This window comes from Eschrichtius robustus, chromosome 2, assembly GCF_028021215.1.
Source record: "Eschrichtius robustus isolate mEscRob2 chromosome 2, mEscRob2.pri, whole genome shotgun sequence".
Lineage (NCBI taxonomy): Eukaryota > Metazoa > Chordata > Mammalia > Artiodactyla > Eschrichtiidae > Eschrichtius > Eschrichtius robustus.
The window spans coordinates 157,349,894-157,356,751 of NC_090825.1; the positions used below are offsets into that span (position 1 = coordinate 157,349,894).

General features: G+C 40.6%; 1 pseudogene; it reads right to left on the reverse strand.

Moving 5' to 3' along the window:
- Positions 1-3,190: 3,190 nt before the first annotated feature.
- LOC137758649 (UDP-N-acetylglucosamine--peptide N-acetylglucosaminyltransferase 110 kDa subunit pseudogene) lies at positions 3,191-6,348 on the reverse strand (annotated as a pseudogene).
- Between the last annotated feature and the right edge of the window lie 510 nt (positions 6,349-6,858).

Here is a 6,858-nt window from a genome sequence, read left to right on the forward strand (position 1 = left end):
AATACTATACAGAAATAAACATGAATAAACTGTAGTTATTTGCAACAACATGGATGCATCTCAGGAACATGTTATTAAGTGGAAAAAGTATGTCCCAGAAAGACCCATATGGTAAATTCCAATTATATGAAGTTCAAAAGCATGCAAAAATCATATATACATACATATATATGTATATATACATACACACACACACACACACATATATATATATATATATATATAGAATGATTAGGAAGGATGGGATTGGAGAGGGACACATAGGGGCTTAAATGTTCTATGTCTTAAATGGGACAGTAGGTGCACAAGTGATCATGTCATTGTTACTTTTTCTATCCTTAAACATTTATTTTATAAATATTCTTTTGTATATATCCGATACTTAATAAAATGTCAAGGCTCTTTGGAATTGAGGAGGTAAAAAGAGCTTTATCACAGAATGATTTCATGCTGGAAAGTTAGAAACAACAACAAAGGTCCCCAGTAAAGGTCTGGTTAAATAAATTAAGGTACATCTGTATAACAGAATAGCATCCAGCAATGAAGTGCATACACTGACATGAGATGTTCCTTGTATAGCAGATGAAAGAAGTTACAGAACAGTATGATACCTCATTTACATAAGAAATATAAAAATACACATACATAAGAATAGAAAAAGCGTTGAGTGAGTACACCAAAAAGTTAACTGTACTGGAATCTGGGTGTTGACTATTAGAATTATATTTAGGGTTTTTTTCTTGATTTCTTCTCATTTTTTTCTACCAGAAACATATATTACTATTATACCAAAAAAAGTCAGAGAAAGAGTAGCAAAGAATATCTAAGAAACATCAGAAAGAAGAATGTAAATATAAAATGTTTGGAAACGACCTTCACAAAATATATTAACATATTATTTGAAGAAAATGGTTACACTTTTATTAGAGTTAAAAATGAGATTTGAAGATAAATGGATTTATCTATCTATCTATCAAGTTTCTGGCTAAAAGGCAATATAATAAAGATTTAACTTCTTCCCAATTTAATTTACAGGATTAAAATAATCCCAAACAAAATCACAAAGAAGTTTTTTGTTTTTTGTTTTTAAGGGCAAATCATTCATTTATTGTTTAAAGATTGCAAGACAACATCTGAATTTCTGTAGCACAATGTAAATGTTTTACTTTTTTGATAAAGCAGAGTATAATAGAAAAAACAATTAGTTTCCAGTAATATCTATATCTCTATTCAGAATTAAGCCTTCCACAGACATGTTACCTGGAAACAAAAGCCTGTTACAATAAGCAAAGCTTCAACCAGAGCGGCTACTTTTCGGGCAGGGAAAGGTTCATCCCTCTAGGGGGATGCTGTGCTATGTAAAATGGCTGCAAGGTCACAGCCTTGAGGGCGCTGGAAGTCTATTCTCCTATTCCACATGAAGTAGTTTGGTGAACTTCAAACGTCCGTTCATCTGCAACCAAGCTGGCAACCTTTAACTGATTCTTTCAAGCAGGTAAAAAATAAATTAAAAGAAATCCCTACACTGATGTTCCTTGATTTACACTGTTAAATCGTTCATTAACATGTAATTCTGGCTAAGAATTACATTTGAGACTCCTTGCTCAGATTTTGGTTAACAGTACAAATCTTTCCGAAATTCAAGTGCTTATTAATCAATCATTTGTCAGCTAGGATACATTCAGGCATCAGCTGCAACTACAGAATAGATGCACTGCCTCAGCACTTTGGAAAGACAGAATCTAGAACACTACTAGCAGACAAAATATCTGTTACTAGACAGCATATGTGCAGTACAGCAAGACAAAAACATATATTCATATGTTGGCTTGTTTAAGCCTCAAGCCCTCAGTCCTTTGTTGAAATACAATAATTTCATTCCTATGGTTTTCAATACCAAAAACTCAACCCCCAGGAGGGCTAAAGTCTAATTTATACTCCAAACCAAGTAGCAGTGCAGTTCGCTACTACTGAGGCTGAATCCATAGACTTCAAGACCACGTCCAGAAGACAAGTTATTATGTGTAACACCCTAGAAGGTCTGAAGCATAATAATCATATACATAGCTGGTCCTCCAGAGCTTTTTACCTATAACATGTTTTTTGATGAAAGTTATTTAATGCACTGGAGATAACTGGGACTTACTGATCAAATATTTGAATACTTGTACTTACCTGGGATTTCATTTCTGCTGAAAGAAAAAGGAAGAACAGGACTCACTTTAAAAAAAAGAACAAACTTTAGAAGTGAAAGTAAAAATCTTATCACACACTATCACTTTTGGAAGCAGCACAGAGGGGCAGTCAACGGTAAAACACTGGTGCAATAGGTCAAAACTCTAGGCCAAAAATCCATTATTATTATCATCAGTGACAGTACCACAACTGTGCCCTTCATAATTAATAATCACTCCTAAGAATCTTCATTTGGCACCAGATGATGTGTTTAAGAGAAACACTCTGGGAGGTTTTGAATCAGACTTGGTTTTTTGTTACCCAAGTTACAGGAAAATGTTTAAAGTGGGGGGAAGGGAAGAAGGAAACGGACCAGAAAAAGAATTTAAGCCATAAACCAACAAAGCACTGATAGTTCCAAACATGTCAGACACTAAAATGACTGATATAGGCTCAAGTGGTTTATAAAACCTATAAAAAGACTACACCAGCAAAGTCCGCATTTGTCTGTAGAGTTCAGAAACTAAAACAAGGAATATTTTAGCTTAAAACCTTATCTCAAGAGAATCATATACACTTCACATGAATAAAAATACCTGAAACCAAAAAAAAAAAAAATACCTGAAACCAAACATTTTTAATTGCTCCAATACCCCAAATATAAAGAAAAAATTAATTCAGAAGACTGGGCAATCTCTATCTCCCCTCCACACTAACCACCCATCCCATGGAAGACCAAGGGAGATCAGACTTTCCAGACTTAGGCAACACCTGGCTGCCGCAAAATTCTACGGAGACTCCTTGTGGAACAGCAGTCTCCCATCTCTTGTGTCTCTCCCTGTCATGATCATGCAGGAAGCAAGTCTGGCTGTGCTATCTGTTATCACTGTCTGTCACCCATCTGCAACATGATATTGCTACAAAGGTAAGTACAAAGTAACGTATCTAGTTCCCTTTCCCCCAGAAGGTTGAGGCTCAGGTACAGGGGTAACTCTCCTGCGCACACAGTCATTATTTAGGCCGACTCAGTGACTTCAACAGGCTTCATCATGTGATCAGGTTTGTTGCCAGCTGCATAATGCTCCCACATCTGTAGATAGAGGCGCCCTAGTTCCATTGTGTATTGTTTGGTGTTGAACAGAGGGCTAGATATTCTCTGCTTCCAGACTTTGCCACGAATTCTCTTCAGGTATTCTAGATCAGTTCCCAGTTTCACAGCTATGTCTTCATACTCTTGTCTATTTTTAGCAATAAGCTCAAGACAGCCTAAACAAGTGAGCTGGGAAGCTGCAACTCGGGAAGCAAGAGTCTCTCCTGGCATAGTCACCATGGGTGTCCCCAACCAAAGGACATCCATCCCTGTGGTGTGTCCATTACAGAGTGGAGTGTCCAAGCAGACATCAGCCAGCTGGCCTCTCCGAACATGTTCCTCTTTAGGAGCAACAGGTGAAAAAATGATACGGTTCTGGGGAAGGCCCATATTTTGCGCGTACTGTTGAATATTAGGTTCTCCTACTGCTGGGAAACGCAACAGCCACAGTATGCTATTGGGAACACGCTCCAGAATATTTGCCCACATCTGCAAAGTAGATGGGTCAATTTTATATAACTGATTAAAGTTACAGTACACAATGGCATCTTCCGGTAACCCGTACTGAGAACGTGTGGTTACAATAATGGTACGGGGAACCTCCTCTCCAGTGGCAGCCTTATTGTTGATCTGGGTAGTTGCCAGTCCATTGCTAATACTGAATCCATTAATTGTTATCTGAATTTGTCCTCTGTTAATCATTTCAATAACTGCTTCTGCAATCGTATTCATAGGAATGACAGGCATATTGAGAGCTATATTACTGCTGTCTGTGTTGTTTCCTCCATCAGGACATTTCATCTTGACAATTTTCACATCTGGTAGACTATCAAGAAATGCTTTGAGGTCGATGCCATTCAGCACAATTCGATTGTCATAAATGTGCCCATTGGACTTAAAATCGATGACTGCTTTTTCCTTCAGGTGAGGGAACATATTAGCATGATCACCAATAAAGAAAGTATGGGGCATATAAGCCAGTTTCTCAGAATACTGCTCAGCAACTTCAGCAGGTGAAGTTTCCTGATCAGTGATGATATAATCCATGAAAAGCGCGCCACTAGTCCCAGGGTACCCCAGCCACATTGCCTGAATAGGAGCTGGCCTGAGAGCAAAGAGTTCATTTCGAGCACCCCTGGTATAACCATTCATATTTACGAGGATGTGTATACCATCTTGATGGATGCGATCAGCTGCTTTTCCATCGCATGGAATCTGAGAAAGATCAACGAAATGATCGGCTTCTGCCATCACCTTCGCTCGGAAGTTTGTGCCATCATCTGGGCTCAGGGCATAACAGAATACCTCAAATTTATCACGATTGTGCATGCCTGGAATAGACTGCATAAGATGAGAAGTAGGATGGTTCCCAAAGTCAGAACTCACGTATCCTACACGCAGTCGACCATCACTGAGCTTCAAGTCCTTTGGATGTTCATACGGTGGTTTGTGAAGGACATTGATGTTATCCAGGCAGAGGTGCCCATGCCTCTCGGCAATAGCCTTCCTGACGCCGTGAGGAAGAGGATATAACATGCTGTGATGAGGCTGCACAGAAGGCAACCTGTTCTTCTCTAACTGGTCAGCCACAACGCTGACCAACCTCTTCATGCGCTCATCATAGTCTGTCCAGTCACAGACAATCTGCAGGCAATGAGCCAGATTACAATAAGCGTCAGGAAAGTCAGGTTGAAGCTTCAGAGCAGTGCGATAAGAAGCAATTGCTTCTGGAATATTCCCTGAATCCTTGTGAATGGAAGCCAGATTGCTGTGGGCATCCGCAAATGCAGGGTTAATCTGAATGGCACGTGTATAACACTGCAAGGCTCCCTGAACATCCTGCATCCCCGAACATCCTGCATCCCCATTAGAGTGTTTCCCATATTACAGTAGGCCTCAGCAAAGGTAGGACTGATTCGAATAGCCTCCTTATAATGCATCAGAGCTTCCTGCACTTTTCCCTGCTGCTGCAATACACTTGCTAAATTTGAATGGGCAGCAGCAAACTCGGGGAAGACTTCTAATGCTTTACAATACAAGCGAACTGCCTCTTCAATGTTTCCCTGTTCTCGCTTGATATTGGCTAGGTTATTCAGAGAGTCTGCATGGGTGGGACACAGCCACAGAGCTGTATTATAACAATCTTCTGCTTCGGCAACACTGCCCTTCTCTTTGAGAGCGTTGGCTAGGTTGCAGTAAGCGTCCGGGAAGTGTGGTTGCAATTCAATAGCTCGCCTGTAGGTGTCTATTGCCAGATCTATCAGGCCTTGCTCATAGTATACACAAGCCAGGCTGCCATGTACCACTGCATGATTTGGACTCAAGCTTAGGGCACGAAGGTAAGCTGCCACAGCTCGTTCACAACTCCGTGCCTCTTTGAAGACATTTCCTAAATTGATATAAGCATCCAGAAAATTGGGGTCATGGGTGACAGCCTTTTCAAAGTGATGAATTGCAAGCCAAATCTCCCCTTGTGCATTGAAAACACAGCCAAGGTTACTCCAAGCTACTGCAAAGTTCGGTTGCGTCTCAATTGCTTTCAAATAACATGCCTTGGCTTCTTCCAAGCGACCCAGGGCTTTGAGCAGGTTCCCCAGGTCACTGCAAACACAGTACAGATCAGGATTGTACTGAAGAGCGGAGGCGTAAGCTTGTACTGCCCCTTCCATGTCGCCTGCTGCTACCAAAGCGGCTGCCAGGTTAATATAACCATCGATGAAATCTGGTTTGAGACGCAACGCATGCCGGTAATGCTCGATTGCTTCCTGCAACTGCCCGCTTTCCTTGTACACATTCCCCAAATTCGAATAGGCTTCTGCCAGAAGAGGGTTCTTTTTAATTGCCAGAGTACTAAAGTGGGCAGATCCGTCCAGCCTTCGACACCGGAAGTGTATAGATGAAAGTAATAAAAGTACACCAGTATTGTCTGGCTCTTGTCTCCAGAGCTGCATGCAGTGTCTCTCAGCTGCCTCAAAATCTCCCGCCTGATAGGCTCGATGTGTCAACTCTGCTAACCCTTAGAAGGAAAGCATACGTTTCGTTGGGTCTGTGCTGTCGGCCACGTTGCCCACGGAAGACGCCATCTGGAGCTTCTGGAGGGAGTGCGAAAAGAGGGTAATTGAGTCCCGCTGCTGCCACTACTGGCAAGAATGTTTCTAGAGGTAGCAAATACAAGGGCAGTAGCCGTACCACTGCTTTGGCAGGCTTAAGCGGCGGCAGCAGTTACATACACTGAACCTTAGGAACTCTGGTTGGCCATCTATCTCTCACGGTCTTGAAAAAATCACAATGAAGTTTTTTTTAATTGATAAGATGGTCCTAAAGTTTATCTGGAGATGCAAGAGGGAAGAGATGTGGGGACATATGTATATGTATAACTAATTCACTTTGTTATAAAGCAGAAACTAACACACCATAGTAAAGCAATTATACTCTAATAAAGATGTTAAAAAAAAATATAGAGTTTATCTGGAAGAATAAATGGGGCTATTGATAATAGAATTCTGAAAATTAAAATTAAGAGGTTAGACTTGTTCTAATGGATCAATTTTAAAATGAATGCTAAAGCGACAACCATTGAACCACTATGATAC